This window comes from Quercus robur, chromosome 3 (assembly GCF_932294415.1).
Source record: "Quercus robur chromosome 3, dhQueRobu3.1, whole genome shotgun sequence".
NCBI lineage: Eukaryota > Viridiplantae > Streptophyta > Magnoliopsida > Fagales > Fagaceae > Quercus > Quercus robur.
The window spans coordinates 49,531,211-49,548,019 of NC_065536.1; the positions used below are offsets into that span (position 1 = coordinate 49,531,211).

At 39.3% G+C, this 16,809-nt stretch overlaps 1 long non-coding RNA gene across 1 annotated transcript; it reads left to right on the forward strand.

Annotated features, from left to right (window-relative positions):
* The first annotated feature begins 331 nt into the window (after window positions 1-331).
* LOC126718190 (uncharacterized) lies at window positions 332-1,820 on the forward strand. Its single transcript, XR_007652853.1, has 2 exons — window positions 332-627; window positions 1,433-1,820. It is a non-coding gene; the product is annotated as an uncharacterized LOC126718190 (long non-coding RNA).
* Window positions 1,821-16,809: the final 14,989 nt, after the last annotated feature.

Below are 16,809 nucleotides of genomic sequence, written 5' to 3' on the forward strand. Positions count from 1 at the left end.
CAATTTGTTTCGGGGTTTAATTTTCAAAGTTATTGCTGAAAAGGGTTATATTCCAGGATGAAACAGTGATAACAGACATGAGTAGTAACATATTAGTTACTTTCATCAATGAAGCAATTAATTGATTGAACTGTCTTTGATGGATTTTGCAGTCTCCTCAGAAGTGAGAAGCTATGTCAGAATTACCCAATCCAATCTAGGTAATTGGTTACACTCCTAAATTTTAATTAGGACTAAGTTAATTAAGGCTAATTTTATGATTAATGGGGAATTTACATGATTAACCAAATTAACTAAACGTGGCTATTTGCAATTGCATGGAATCGGGTCGTTCTACCATACCCACCTTTTTTTTGTGTGGGTACGGTACCCACCCATTGATCTAACCATTTATTTCACTTGTTTTCATCTTAGCCGTTTATGTGATTTTAATGAATTACCAGTTACCAGTCAAGCAGGTAACATATAAAATCAAACACAGGAAAAAAAACAAACGTTTCTTTTTTCTTTTTTCTCTCTCACCTCACCGTCTTGCGTGCTCTCTCTACTTCTCTACTGTGTTCTTTTAATTTTGCTCCTCCTCATCATTCTTGGCCGATCTTCACCTCATCTTCATACAAATCTCAGGTAACCATTCTTCATACATTTTCCCTAAATTTATCATCAAGATTTGGGTTTTTGAATGATGGATTTAGTTGATGATTTATTTTAATTGAATGTGTGGGTATGATAGGATTTTTCTTCATCCCTTCTCCCTTTTCCCTGAATTTATCATCAAGATTTGGGCCAATTTGATTTGGTTTTTTTTTTTTTTTTCTCTAAGAATTTTGGAGCAGTAATGTTGTGAAATCTGAATTGAAATTTCGTAATAGGCAGATTCAAATTGCATATCAAGCCACTTGCTTCGATTTTTCCCCCAATGGAAACCCCATGTGAAAATTTCCCATTGAAGAATCCCTTAGCAAGTTTGTAATGCGAAACTTTAATTTTTACGTATTTATTTAATATATAGAAAATTTGATTTCATGACATAAATCTTTGCACTCATTCTGGTTTTTCATTTATGATTGCTAGTGTATCTTTCTTTTTGTTCAATGGCTTTGAAGTTCTAAAATGCGTAAATTAGATAGTATGGTGCGTAGAGGTGGAGGATCCCAATATATGTCATTCAATGATAAATTGACACACATAGCAGTTGGATCTCCTTTAGAGATGTAATAAGTCCTTGACTCTTTTAAGCAAAAAGATTATTTGTAAAAAAAATTGGTTCTTTCTTTAAGTTCTTTAAGGTCCCTTGCTAGTATGGTGACTCATGACATGAATGTGATATTCCTTTTATTCGCATTGGCTCTCTGTTATGCTTGCTGAGTTAGGGAATATCTTCCCTTATTTGTATTAGCTTCATCTCCCACTTGCTTTTGTAATTTCTTAGTGAGAAAAAGGAGGTAAGGAGCCTTGCAGCTTTAGGTGTTATTTATGTAGTTAAACGCATATGGAGCTAGAAGATTGAGATTGCAAAAAGTAAGAGATCCATGTTCTACTGGGATACATAGCCTATGATCTACTTCTTCTAAAAAGTTTGCTTATTTCTATATTAAAAGTCCTGGTTTGTGTGAGTGTTTTAAATTTCACATCCTAGTTCAAGCCAGACTTATATCGTTATGTGGGCTGTTATTATTTCTTTCATTTGTGTGTATCTTAATTAAAGTTGGCATTATAAATTATCAAATAAGATTCTACAGATTGGTTTGAACACTAGAAGCAATTATGGATATGTTGTAAGATTTTAGAAGAAAAAGTATTTGTTGGCTTTGAGAACTTGATTGCTCTTTTTACACTTACTAGCGTGCATTTTTTGGGTTTTGCTAATTGTTTCTGATTCTTAATATTTTTATTCTTTTGGTTGAATATATTTTTTATTATGTTCTTTCATTTTTTTGGTAGTAATGAATTTGAGACAGGTATTAAATATTCAAATGTGTTTAACTATTAGCTATGATCTCTTCTCTCAAAGGGCTGAAATTGTTCAATGGGTAATTTAAGGAGGAGGAAAGGTAGTGGATGATCCTATGAAACAAAATATGCAATTTACATTTTCTACACATGTACATGGACAATGAAGCCAGTCATCAACCAAAGCTAGAAGGTTTAAGGACAAGGTGGACGCCATCCATCGACAAGATATTTGCAGACTTGGTTGTTAAGTATATACAACTTTTGAAAGAGCAAATTAGTTTTAGTTGTTGAGAAAATGTAGCTACAGTGTATGGATTCTAATGTGATATTATAGAGTTATTAGCAAAACTTGATTCTATGTCGAAACTTGATTCAATGGCGAAACTTAATTCATTCATGCTTGGACTTCATTTGTATGTTAAAAATTAAAACTATGACATTTTTTGTTGAAACTATTAACTTCAAATTTAACTATTAGCTTAAAACTATTAACTGGTATAGCAGCAAATTTAACTTAGGAGTACAGTTATGTGCAAGTTCAAAGTTTTGTAACCTTAAAATGAATCATAACTTGCCCACAATGGATTCCAATGGCATCTTCCACTAATTATGATGCTACAGGGAAGGGGTGGACAAGAGGAAAGAGAAGGTTTGGGCTTTTTAGATACCTAAAATAATTTATGCATTATTTCTTGCAATGCTAGTGGTGATGGATTATTTCTTGGTAACAATGCCATACTAATGAATGAATGCTGATAACAGATAAAAAGAATCCACTCCATTCCAAGTATATCACAAATCAAGATAAGTATGCCTAAGAAATTCTATAAAGCCCAATAGTATTTTAGAACACATCTCCTAATGTTCTATCAGTTCAAGAGAGGAGAATTCCATTGACAAGACAAACTTATCCAAATAAAAGTGGTTCTTCCATCTACAACACATCAAAAAATAAAGATTATTATAGAATTTTGTACATTCACACATTACTTTCAGAAAATTAACCGTTTAACAGCCAATTATGTTCAAATTACACATTCCAATATTTTATAGGAACAGATACCAAACGGCTTTAGAATGAAGAGTCTGTATAAATTTTTCCAAACCCTGAGAGAGAGAGAGAGAGAGAGATAACTGCTTTGTGGCACTGATAAGTCTTCGACAACGAAAACATTTCAGTGCTATTAGGGCTCTCTCAGACTTAGCTAATGGAGGCTCTACTGACTCAAATGAGGCTCACACTTATCATCATGGTTGAAATGTTAAACTCTCAACGACAAAATTATTTTGATAAATTTTTTTAAAAGGACTGGGTTGTTCATTTTGGGTAAAATTGGTCAAATGTGCTTAATTGTTTTTAGCTTTTCTATTGGTAATTTTTGTTATTGTGGAAATTTTTTGGGATGCTTATTTTGTTTTAGATGGGTCTAAATGTAATAATAATTTTATGAAACAAAATTGCATAGACACTTTAGTTGGGGTGGTTATACCCATGTCAAACACAGTCATTTGGGACACTTTTGCACACATGGATCTAATGAAAATGCCTAAAAAATATAAAACCTGGTGTAGTAGTCTTGATTGATGACTATTTCATACTGAATCTGTAGTTTAAATTCAAGTGTTTACTGAAAATTTTAAAATTGTCAACAATCTTTGGATTGAATTTTTTGCATAACTTGCTAATTGTATAGTCACCCTATTTCCAACCTTGGACACCACAATAAACACACAACTGTGATTAAGTTGCAGATGTTGCATAAGAACAATTAAAGAGCACATAAGGTTATACATCTTTGATTTTATGGTATATAAAATAATAAAAATACAAACATCAAGAGAGTAACCTCAACTATGTTATTTTATAGTGAGGTATGCCCCTGAATGTGATGGAAGCTATCAAGGGAGATACGTAGGAAGTTAATTCATATATTCAAATATTTATGGAAGAAACCAAAGTAAATCCAGCTGTTTTTTTTTTTTTTTTTTTTGTGAACAAAAGTAATTATTGTGGTTGGGCTAATATCTCGGGATGCTTTTTTTTTTTTTAGATTTTAGATTTAAATTTTTTTAATAACTTTTAAAAAATTACTATTGTGATGAGCGATTATTAGTAAGTAAAAAAGTGACTTCAGTAGTGGGCCCAAATATAAAATTATGGTCAGATGTGATATTGGTATTGCCTTCTATGACGATTGAACTGTCAATTGTAAGGAAAAAAAAATAGGGTACCACCGAATGTAACAAAAGTACGATCAGAAGTAATTTTGGTACTCTACAATGTAATAATGGAACTGTCAAATTTGAGAATAAAAAATAGGGTACCACTGAATGTGACAAAAATAGAGTCAGATGTGATGTTAGTACTACTTAATGTGACAATTGGGTATGGCAATTTCTGCCTGACCCATGGGTACCCAACCCGACCCTAATGGGTCGGATTTTACCCAGCCTGATAAATAATAGGGTCGGGTTTGGGTTTTTAAAAAAAAACCCCGAAGCGAGTCCGGCTCGGATCCAGGTTTTGAGAAAAACCCGATCCGAACCCAAACCAGACCCGACCCGCTTAGTTTAGCTAAAATTACCAAAAAACCTAACTATATATATTACCATATATCTAACCCTAAGTCTCACTCTTCTCTCATTCTACCCTCACTCAGCAGCTGCCCCTCTCTGCCTCTCACGCCTCAACCTTAGTTTCTAGTTTCCACTCTCACTCTCAATCTCAACTCAAGCGATCATTGATCAAGCCTTCCCTCAAGCGATCAAGCCCCATGCAAGCCCTCCCTTAAGCGACCAAGAAATCCTCGCTGACAAGCCTAGCCACCGTGAACTACCCCTCACCAGTTACAGACCCACCACTGGATGGGTTGGGTTTTTTTTTTTATTTTCGTGTTTTTGTGAGCAAAATTTGGGTTTAGGTTTTTTTTGTGAGCCAAATTTGTTGTTGTTGTTGTTTTTTTTTTTTTTTTTTTTGTATTTTGTTGGTGGGATTTTCAGATTTACTAGTTTTATTTTTGGATTTGCAAAATTTCTGGGTTTGTTAGATCTTGGCATCCGTTTGAATGCCAAGAAAGTTGCCAGGAAAATGTTGCTCTGTGATGATTTGTGCTTTTGGGTTTTTACCGATTTCTTTGTTTGTGATTTTGGGTCGGGGCTCGCGGGCCCCGCGGGCTCCAATAGGGCGGGTTCAGGTGCAACTAAAAAAACTCGTTTATTAAACAAGCCTGGTTTGGGTTATGGATATAGGCCCGCGGGTCGGGTTCGAGTATAAATAAACCTGGCCCAAACCCGACCCGTTGCCATTCCTAGTGACAATGGAACCATCAAATTTGAGAAAAAAAAAATAAAGGAACCACTATATGTGATAGAAGAACTATCAAAATTGATATTGGAGCTGCATAATGTGATAATTGAACCATCAAATTTGAGAAACAAATAAAGAAACCACTAAATGTAACAAAATAACTGTCAAATGTGATGTTAGAATTGCACATTGTGAAAATGAAACCATCAAATGTGAGAAATAAATAAGGGAACCACTAAATGTGAACAAAGAACTGTCAAATGTAATGTTGAAATTGCATAATGTGAGAATGGAAACATCAGATGCGAGAAAAAAATAAGCAAATTACCAAATATGAGAAAAGAACTGTCACATGTAATGTTGGAACTGCATAATATGAGGATGGAATTGTCAAATGTAAGAAAAAAATAAGGGAACCATCGAATGTGATAAAAGAACTGTTACATGTGATGTTGGAATTACACAATGTGAGGATGAAATTGTCAAATGTGGAAAAAAAAATTAAGGGAACCACCCAATGTAACTAAAGAACTGTCACATGTGACAAAAATATAGTAAATGCGATGTTGGTACTGCTTAATATGACAATGAAACCATCAAATTTGAGAAAAAAAAATAAAAGAACCACTATATGTGACAAAAAAAATTGTCAAATGTGATATTGGAACTGCACAATACGATAATGGAACCATCAAATGTGAAGTTAAAAAATAAGGAAACCACCAAATGTGACAAAAGAATTGTTAAATGCGATGTTAGAACAGTACAATGTGAGGATGGAACCGTCAAATGTGAGAAAAAAGTAAGAGAACCACCAAATGTAAGAAAAGAACTGTCACATGTGATATTGGTATTGCGTAATGTGAGGATAGTACCATAGAATGTGAAAAAAATAAGGGAACCATCGAATGTGACAAAAGTACAGTCACATGTGATATTGGTACTGCGCAATGTAAAGATAATACCATCAAATGTGAGAAAAAAATAAAGGAACCACCGAATGTAACACAAATATAGTCATATGTGATCTTGGTACTACGAAATGTGAGGATAGTACCATAAAATGTGAGAAAAAAAATAAGGGAACCATCGAATGTGACAAAAGTACAGTCACATGTGATGTTGGTACTGCGCAATGTGAGGATAGTACCATTGTGAGAAAAAAAAAAAAAAAAAAAAAAAAAAAAAAAAAAAAAAAAGAACCACCGAATGTGACAAAAATACAGTCACATGTGATGTTGGTACTGCACAATGTGAGAATGGTACCATCAAATGTGAGGAAAAAATAAAGGAACCACCAAATGTGACAAAAGTATAGTTACATGTGATGTTGGTACTGTACAATGTGAGGATGGTACTATCAAATGTGAGAAAAAAAAATAAGGGAACCACCAAATGTAACAAAAGTACAGTCACATGTGATGTTAGTACTACGCAATGTGAGGATAGTACCATCAAATGTAAGAAAAAAAAAATAAGAGAACCATAGAATGTGACAAAAGTACAGTCACATGTGATGTTGGTACTACACAATATAAGGATGGTACCATCAAATGTGAAAAAAAATAATAGAACTACTAAATGTGACAAAAGTACAGTTACATGTGATGTTAGTACTATACAATTTGAGGAGGGTACCATCAAATGTGATATTTTGGTAACCTGATATAGCAGGTTGCCTACTAGTGGGTACCGTACCCAAAAAAAAGGGGGGGTACGCTAGAATTACCCTTGCAGGGATAGATATATTAAAGCAATTAACTCAGCAATTGAAAATAAGTAAAGAGAAACAAACCCAAGATAACATTGAATGTATTATCAAAAGGGAAAACCGAAGTTTCAAGCGAAAAACACTTCTACATAGTTAGACCACTAAATGATCCACTAGAATGAATAGTTGCAGTACATAGGTTACATCAAAGATCCTCCAAACCTATGCTACCCAAGTACTTGAGCCTTCCAAGCTCTAGCCTGAAACTGATTGCTCGAAGTCCTTTCTTCAATCTAGCTACCCAAATCCTGCAATCAATCCCGGTTTCTCCTTCAAACCTCCCAAGTTGAAATAGGGCAATCTCCAATGTTCTCTTGCAACCAAAATACTCACAACACTCAAGGGTGGTGATGTTTGTGATTGGGATGATTTCCTTTCAAAGGTTTGGCTATGGTGAGAGAGAATAGTGTTTGGCTCTCAATGAAAGGCTTAGGGCCCATTTGGTAATGTTGTTCTAATAACGTTGTTTAAGTGTTGAGAAAATATGTATTGTCGTTATTTAAACAACACAATCAAACATACCCTCAATTCCCCAACTATCACGTGGGTGCCTAGGATAAAATTCATGGGAATTGAGTGTATATATATTGGGTAAGGGAAAAGTTACGGTAGAGGATCTGAAAAACTGATTTGCCTCGAGTTTCTAGAATTTCGCTAGTCATGTCCCATGAACTATCCCATTAGTCGTCCCAAGAACTGCTTCCTCAATTGTTTTTCAAACGCAGTCATATGCCATTTCGCGGCTCACTTATCTTGTGAACTGTCCCGCAAGAGCCCAACCTAAATACAAATAAAGCCCACAAATACGATGAATTAAGTATGAAAATACAATCAAATTGACACAGAATAAAACCAATGCAAATTACATAGAAATTACAATTTAACAGTATGTAATGTTTTCTATGGTCAAGAATTCTATTTAGCACAATAACAGGCGTAATTCTGCACAAATGAGAAACTTCCACTAGCTCATTAACGTGGGATTCCACCATACAATTGGTTTCAATGTGGATGGTGCTTCTAGTAACGGTGCTTAAATTTTGGCCTAATATGAGGACTTCTCCTTTTCCTTACAATCATCATCACTAGTCGTGCAAGTAACAGTTCATGGATATGCAGTATCTGGAGGTGGGTGAGGGATAGAGCGAGTGGATGTGCTTTTGTTAGTGGCAAGACATGGGTGGAAGTGTCAGGTACCAAAACCCTATGTTGCTGATGATTAAAGCAGTGACAACCGTAGTGGGCACTGGTCATGGGTGCTTTTTAAGGCTGAAGCTGAAATCTCTCAGAATACTGAGATAGTCGCAAAAGGAGTAAGTTACTACTACTCTTTAATTAACATTACTTTTCTGAGAATAATAAGATGTCAGTCAATTTTTGATCCAACCAAGCTAAATCTTAATCAGGAGGTGAATTCAAGAATGTCTCGGAAATTTTGAGTGTATATATAGGGGACATCTCTCATTTGAAGTGTCTTGCTCAGAACAATGCCAATTCTTGATTGAGAAATAAACACTACATATATAATGTACACCCAGTCTGTTTGGGAACAGCTTAGGTAGTTTTTTGCTAAAAAAATTTGCTGAAATTGTACTAAAATATATTTATACTTTGAAAAAAATTAAAATATATATAATAAAAAAAATTAAAAATTGTACATAAAGCTAAAAAGCAAAAAACTAACTCTTGTAGTCTGTAGTCAAACACAATAGTATGCATGGAATTTTCCAATCCTTCCTATACAACGTATATTTATATGATACCGACTGCTTGATGATTGGATTTACGCAGCTGTGACATGTTTGAAGTGATATATGGTATCCATGTCAATTATTTTTTTTAATTTTCCAGTAATGACATGTATTCGTCTCATAATGGACAGGTTGATATAGCTGCGAATGTTCAGCCCGACAACGTGGAGTTCATATGGAATTTGGGAGGAATTCGGATCCATATTCACATAGAACAGAACACTTTTTCCTTCTACGCTATTTAGTGTCACATATACAGATTAAACTTGCACGTTATCAATAAATCTGATCAATTGAGTGTCAGTCTATTTCTCAGATAGATTCCTGTGTGTAAGATTTTGTTGATGGACGTCAGTGGGAGTTCTATTTGCTGAGATTGGTACTTGTAAAGATCATAATTATGCCCTCTAGTTGATGATGCCGAAAATACCACCAGTAAGCCGCACAGTTCTCGCACACTACAAACAACACCTGCACAATGAAAAGAAAGAGCCTAGTAGAGAGTACCGGTGTGGTACCGGCCAAACACCCTCCGAAGGTCAAGTCAGAATTATTCTCACTACTCTAGAGTGCTAGAGAGGGTCAATTATGCGTACCTTGGTTTGTAAGGGAGCATGGTTTTTATAGTAGGAGGGTTTGCCCCCTTTTCCTTGGAGTAGAAGTCTTTTCTTTATAGGAGTCTCCTTGGGCGCATTTTGCGGGATTCTTTCCATATAGGAGTCCTTAGGTTTCATGAAGTGTGGGGAGCAAGTCATTTACTTATACACGCAAACGTGGTGATCAAGCATTCAGTGACTGACGCCGTCAGTCTATGTTGTTCCGTCAGATTATGCACCATCAGCTTCAGGATGTCCATCAGCTTTATGGTATTCTATATGTGGAGTTCCTTCACTCCGTATCGCCGTCAGCTACTTAGAAATGCTGACGGCAAAACATGTTCCGTCACCCTTGTCCACATTTTATCCTCATCACTTGCCCTCTACTCCATACCTCTGTCAGTCTTTATACTAACGGGTTATGGAGTTTATTTTCCAAAGAGGCATGGATCTGTGTATTTAATGCTTTGGACAGGTGGCTCGTTTCTATTGGCTCTGCTTCTAACGAGGCGTCGCTTCGTCTTCCGCACCTTTTTTCCCATATATAAACAGCACCTCCCCCTCATTTTCCACTATTTCAACCCTGCTGATCTTTTGGAGAGAGAGAGACCGTCACCCACTTTTCGCCAGCTTTACTTCCGTCAGCTTATCCGTCGCTGTCTCTAGAGCCATCCAGAAGGCCATCATACCAGTAAGTTTTCATCTCCTCTCTTCTTTCTTCTTTTTTTTTTATTTTTTTTATTTTTGCCTCATTAGTGAGGACGTCAGTCTAGGTACTTAGATTGAATCCGTCACTTATAGGTAGTCAGATGTCAAGTGACGCGTCTTGTGAGGAGTCGTCAGTCTGCGAAGGAGCGGGCTACAATGAGGCCTTTGGTTCTGGAAATGAGTCAGAGAACTTTTCCCTTCTGTCAGAGAGAGAGACGTCGGCCCAATCTCCTGACGGCGATGAGAGTTTCGCTGAGGGAGATAAGGATGAGGAAAGAGGGGATGGAAACGACAGGGATGAAATGGATGCTGACGGAGACGATAGTGACGAGGATGAGGGATCTAGTGAAGGAACCTCGGAGGGTCCCGGAGATAACCGTCCCTTCATTCTCCCTGAGGATTGGGCTGTTAAAAAAATTTTGCCTAGGATGAGTGGTAAGGTTTTTAGGGAGTTGCGTATTCGTTACCAAATCCCAATCCGTCTCCCTGGAGAGAATGAGAGGTGTTACTCCGGGAGGATCGCTGACATTGGCATGTATGATGCCATGTTTGCTGCGGGCCTGAGGTTGCCATTGACGGCTCTACACCGTCAACTTGCTGACTTCCTGGGCATATCCGTCACCCAAATTGCCCCAAACTCCTGGAGGACTTTCATAGGAGCTAAAATCCAGTGGGGCAGTCTTAGTGAAGGATACCGTCAGCTTACGTTAGGCGAATTTTTTTATTGTTATAGGCCCCATCATATTGCCTCGTCTAAGGGGACATATCACTTCAACGCCAGGGAAAAAGGGTTACGGCTTGTGTCAGACATGCCAGATTCCAATAGGAACTAGAAGAGTAGGTATTTTTTCGTGGAAGGAACGGATTGGGTCTGTCATTAGGAGGAGTGGGCGACGATGCCCCGCGACTATTTTGACAACACCTAGGCCTTTGTCAGGGACTCAGGTTGATCCCGTCAACTATGTTCTCTCTATTTTTTGAAGTGACGCTACTAACACTTGCTTTTGTTTCTTTCAGCCTATACCCGTCCGCACATAACTGACGAGCAAGAGGAGTTCATCCAACGGATTCTGAAAATCCCTTTAGAAGACCGTAAGTGCAGGGATTTGATCACCCTTGACACCCTTCACTTATACTATGGGGGTCTAGAACCGTCAGCGGCAGCTTGAAGGTTGGAAGAGTTTGCACGTCGACGTGAGTAAACTTTTATTTACCCCGTCAGTTTTATTCCTCCGTCCCTTGCCCTAACAGTCTTTTTTGTATTGTAGAGATAGAATCCGCGAAGCAAAGGATAAGGGCTGCTGCAGCTTGTCAGAAGGAGGAGAGGAAGGCTAAGGAGGCAGGGGGGGGCCTCGTCAACCCCCAAGGTCGTCGCTAAGGTGACGAAGAGGAAGCCTAACGGGAGTGACAACCGTCCATCAAAAAAGGCTGCCGTCACTCTTGGAGACGAACCACTGAAGGAGAAATCCCCTCCGAAGCCTAGCCATGGCGCGAGCAAGGGGGTGATGACTTCTACTGGTCCCATTAACGAGGATCCCTGCCGCCTCCTAACCCATAAAGACTATGCCGTCGGAGAGGTTGAGTCCCTAATAAAACCGACGAACATAGAGCCTTGTGACCAGGTGGGGACGGAGGATTTAGGGGCGTCGGCCCTCTTCGATCTCACCAGGGTATGTTTATTACAGTTTTGGTTGAGAAAGCTTTATTTTGCTTTGGTATACTTTTTGACTGACGGACATGCTCTCTTAGGCCTTGGTGCGCGTCAAGGCCCTTCGAGACCATTGTGCGGCGAAGGAGGAGGTCGTCACCCGAGTTCGTAAACATAACACGAACCTGTTGAATCAGCAAACTCAGTACAAGGAAGCCGTCCATATCCTCAACCAGGAGCTGCAAGAAGTTAGGGAAAAGCTGACGGAGGTCACCCGTCAGAATGACAAGCTCCAGGAAGAGGTGACGGATCTGGGCGAAAAGTTGTAGACGGCGGGGGCTGACGCGATCAGAGAGTTTAAAGTGTCGCAGTCTTTCATTGACTCATGTGCAGGATGTTATGGCACTGGGTTCGATGATTGCCTTCAGCAGGTCGCGTCAGCCTTCCCGGAGTTGGACTTGTCTGGGATTACCATGGATGATGGAGATGACGGCTCTCCTCAGCCTAATCCTACACCGGAGCATGACGATAGTGTAGTCCTAGCTCAGCCTGCTGCCAACTTTACTGCTTCTGATTCTCCAGCCGTGATTGTGGATATTGAAGACCACCAAGCTGATGGCAACCCTACTGACGCTCCTGCTGCTTAGTTTTCATTTTACATTCTAGCCATGTATTTATTTCGTAAACAATTGTTGTATTATAAACATTTGGCAAACAGTTGTAGTTTTAAATATTTGGCAAACAATGTTTAAGTGCCCTTTTGGTTTTCTCAGGCTTTTGTTTATATACAGTTGTGTATGCGTTTATTTCCGTTGCTTTTATATCTCTTTATTGATGATGGCCCTAGACGAAATTTTGGTAAAAACTCCCGTCTGTTTGGGAACCCGTCAGTTCTTTGAACTGTTGGAAGACTCCGTCGGCATGACTTCGTGCCTAGTCTTCTTACCTTATTTGTTTTACGGGTTTCCTGTTGGATTTTCGGCCTTGTTTATTATTTCCCAAGCCTCGTCAGCTTGGTGGTCGTCCAATTTTCTGTTCCGTCTACTGGAGCCTGTCGGTTTACAGCTTCGTCGGTTGGCCGCACCGTTTAATGGTCTTCAAAATTTTTTAGCCATCTTACGGGCTTGGTGTAAGTCCGTGGACTCCATACCGGCCCGATCATGTTTGGTGGAACCGTCAGCCTTTTTTTTTTTTTTTTTTTTGAACTTCATCTTTATAGGCCCGTATGTTTTTGGATCTTGTCCGTATGGTGATTGCCTCACCACTGAAGACCGTCAGTTTTTTAGCTTTGGCCTTGATGACTGTCATCTTTGTAGGTCCTTTGGTTTAAGGACCTTGTCCATATAATGATAGATTCATCTATGGGACCGTCAGCTTTCTGGCCTTAGCTTTGCTGATCTTGTCATCTTAGTGGGTCTGTTGGTTTTAGGACCCCGTCCACATGATGATAGCTTCATCTATGGGACCGTCAGCTTTTTGGCCTTAGCTTTGCTGACCTTCTTTATGGGTACGTTGGTTTCAGGACCCCATCCGCATGATGATAGCTTCATCTATGGGACTGTCAACTTTTTAGTCCGTGTGTTATGGACTTTGTCGTTTGGTTTGTTCATTTTTGCGAACTTAGTTGCCCATTCTATGGACTCTAAGCTGTAGGTTTCTAAAATAGATACATCAGCAATTTTGAATAAACTCCTCTTATTGCCATGCATTTGTAAATAAAAGTAATTAAAACCAAATCCTGCCCTTTGGGCTTAAAAAAAAGAATTGTTGCAGAAAACTAAAGTAAATGATAGTTCTGAGGAAGTTTGCTGGAATGTAAAAAATAAAAAAAAAAAGGGTTGATCTTCATGCTGCCGCTCCTACTGATAATACTTTCGTAGGTGCTCGGTGTTCCATGGGTGTGGCAGTTTCTTTCCTTCCAACATCTCTAGATGGTATGTGCCTTTCCTCTGCCACGACGTAACTCTGTAAGGTCCTTCCCAATTGGGGCCGAGTTTCCCTTGGGTAGGGTCCCTAACGGCGCCCATGACTTTTCTAAGAACAAGGTCTCCAACTTGGAAGTCCCTATTGTAAGGTTGAATTTATTCAACCATCTAATTGGCTTTATTCCGTGCCAAATTTACTTGTAATTCAGCATTTAGTAACCCTGTATTTAGGTGGGATTGTTGTAAGGGTAGTGAGTGAGATAGTGTGAAGATTGCTCAAGAGTGTGCAAGAAAACAGAGAGTCGCGGCTGGGACTCGCGACTGGACTCGCGGCTTCAACCCGCCAGAAGATGCACACGTGCCAAGCATGCTGGAAGATGAACAGTCATGCTAGCTGGAGCACTACAGGACAAAACAGGACAACTGGCCATACGGTTAACTCGCGACTGGAACTCGCGACTTAGTCAAGCCGCGAGGTCAAGCCGCGAGCCACCCCTGTTTTGGAAAAACCTGACGTTTCGCATTCCACTCCTCTTCAGTATAAATACCCTTTTAACCCACGATTGAAAGAGAGCTTCCAGAGAGAATTTTGAGAGAGAAACCCTAAAGAAAAACCAGATTGTTTTACCCACAATCTCTACCTTAGAGTCTCATCAAAATCCCTCACTCTCTTCCTCTCCATTGTCAAATCCTTGAGAGGCCTTTATACCAAACCTGGTTCTCACCATTATCATCTCTGTGAGACAGTCGTTTGGAGTTCTGGGAAGCAGTTAGGAAGGAGCCAATCTTTATTGGTTGATGCTACGGTGAAGTAGCGGAATCCGGAAAGCTAGAAAAGAAAAAGGTTCGGCGCAACCTCGTTGGAGCAAGAAGCTTGGAGGGCTTAGGTGCATTGGGTAGATTAGGCTTGGAGGGTCTATTGCTGTCCTTGTATCCCAACTGTATTTTCTAGTGGATTGATTACCGCTTGGAGGGCGGCGGAGAGGTTTTTCGCCGAGGTCTTCGGTTTCCTCTTCGATAACATATCTGGTGTTATCGCTGTGTTTGCATCTTCCTTCCTCTCTATCTCTGCCTTTACATTATCTGCTGTGGTTTATTTTGTTGTGGCTTAGATAGTTGTTTAATCAATACCATGTTATAGCATATGTTAAGTTTCCGCACACTATTGTTTAACATATTGCGTGTGTTGATTAAATTGGTTTTTGGGGGTCTAAACGTTCAAAAGTGTTTTTGTACACGTTTTTGAACTTTCAATTGGTATCAGAGCGGGTACACATCTGTTTGGTTTTATTACCATTGTGTGATCCTTGACTCCCTTTCTTTTTGAGATGGATAGGTCTCAATCCCTTAATGCACCTCCATATTTTGATGGAAGTAACTATGCATTTTGGAAGGTTCGTATGAGAGCCTTTTTATGCTCTATTGATGAATCCGTGTGGGATGCTGTTGAGATAGGTTGGACCAAACCTGAAGCAGCCAAATCCACATGGGATAAGGCAGCACTTACTGCATCTAATGCTAACAGTAAAGCACTAAATGCTATTTTCTGTGGTGTGTCTCCAGATGAATTTCACAGGATTTCTCACATTATTATTGCCAAAGATGCATGGGAGATTCTGGAAACAACTTATGAAGGCACGAAGAAGGTGAAAGATACCAAGTTACAAATGCTGACCACTCGGTTTGAGGAGCTCAAGATGAGTGAGGATGAGTCTTTCGACTCGTTCTATGGGAAGTTAAATGAAGTAGTTGTCAGCAAGTTTAACTTGGGGGAGAAGATGGAGGATTCCAAGATTGTAAGGAAGATCCTTCGATCATTGCCGGAAAGCTTCCGTGCCAAAGTAACAGCCATTGAAGAGAGCAAGGATCTTGACGACATCAAGGTTCAAGAGCTGGTTGGTTCTCTACAAACCTATGAAATGTCGCTGCCAAATCAACGGAAGGGTAAATCCATTGCTCTAAAGACTGTTAATGAAAAGGTGGAAGATCAAGGCTCTTCGGGAGAAGATATGGTGGACAAGGATGTAGCCTATCTTGTTAAAAATTTCAAGAAGTTTTTGAAATTCAAAAACAATGGAAAATTTGATGATAAGAGAAAATTCCAAAATTCTGGAAGGGAGAAGAGGGATTTCCAAAGGAAAGATGGAAAAGAATCCCAATCCACACAAGGTGTTACTTGTTTTGAATGCAACGGGCATGGACACTTCAAGAGGGAATGTCCTAACTATTTGAAATCAAAAGGCAAGGTGTATGCCACGACCTTGAGTGATTCAGACTCGTCCGACTCAGAATCTGAAGAGAGCTGTGATGGAGAAGGAAACTACTCAGCTTTCATGACTATTGCTCATGTTGAGTCTTCGGATGAATTAAATTTGCTGGTTCAAGACCTTGGAGAACATAGTGAGGATGACTCACTAGGAATTGTTGAAGAATCGGAAGCTGAAGAAGAAGAATGCACTGCAACTCTTCAAGAAAATTACAACTCACTTTTGGAGAAATCTGGTGAATACACAAGGGTAGCCAAGGCTGCTGTGAGAAAGATGAAGAAGGCTGAGGAGGACTACAAAAGTCTCCTAATCCGGTATAGGGAGGCCAAATGCGAGATTGAAACTCTTAATGGTGAGCTGTCCGAAGCCTACACTAAAGTGAGATTCCTTGAGAATGAGGTTGTTCAAGCAAATGCAAAAATAGAGAGGGTCACCACCAAGAAGCTTGATGATGTTATATCATCTCAAAAGAGCTTCTCAGACAAATCCGGACTGGGATATACCGGAGGAAGTAGCTCAACTGGAAATATCACCAAAGAAGTGAAGTTTGTGAAGTCCAAAGATCCAGTTGTAGCTGACTCTACGAGTGTGAACCTCGAGGTGGAGAAAAAGAAGAATGTGGTGGACCAACGGATGCTGAATCATCGGAATCAGTCTATGGGCAGGTCCGAGTCTCGTGCCAAGTCACGTCCACGACCACAAAGAGGTCCTAGAGGAACGTATGTGTGCCATTACTGTGGACTTCAAGGGCACACTCGACCAAATTGCCAAAAGCTGAGAGCAAAGAACAGTGCTACTCCTCAAGGGTCAGGAGGACCAAGAGTTGATAGGAGAACGTGGGCAGGGGATCAACCTAGAGAGCAAAACGGAGATCCCGGAA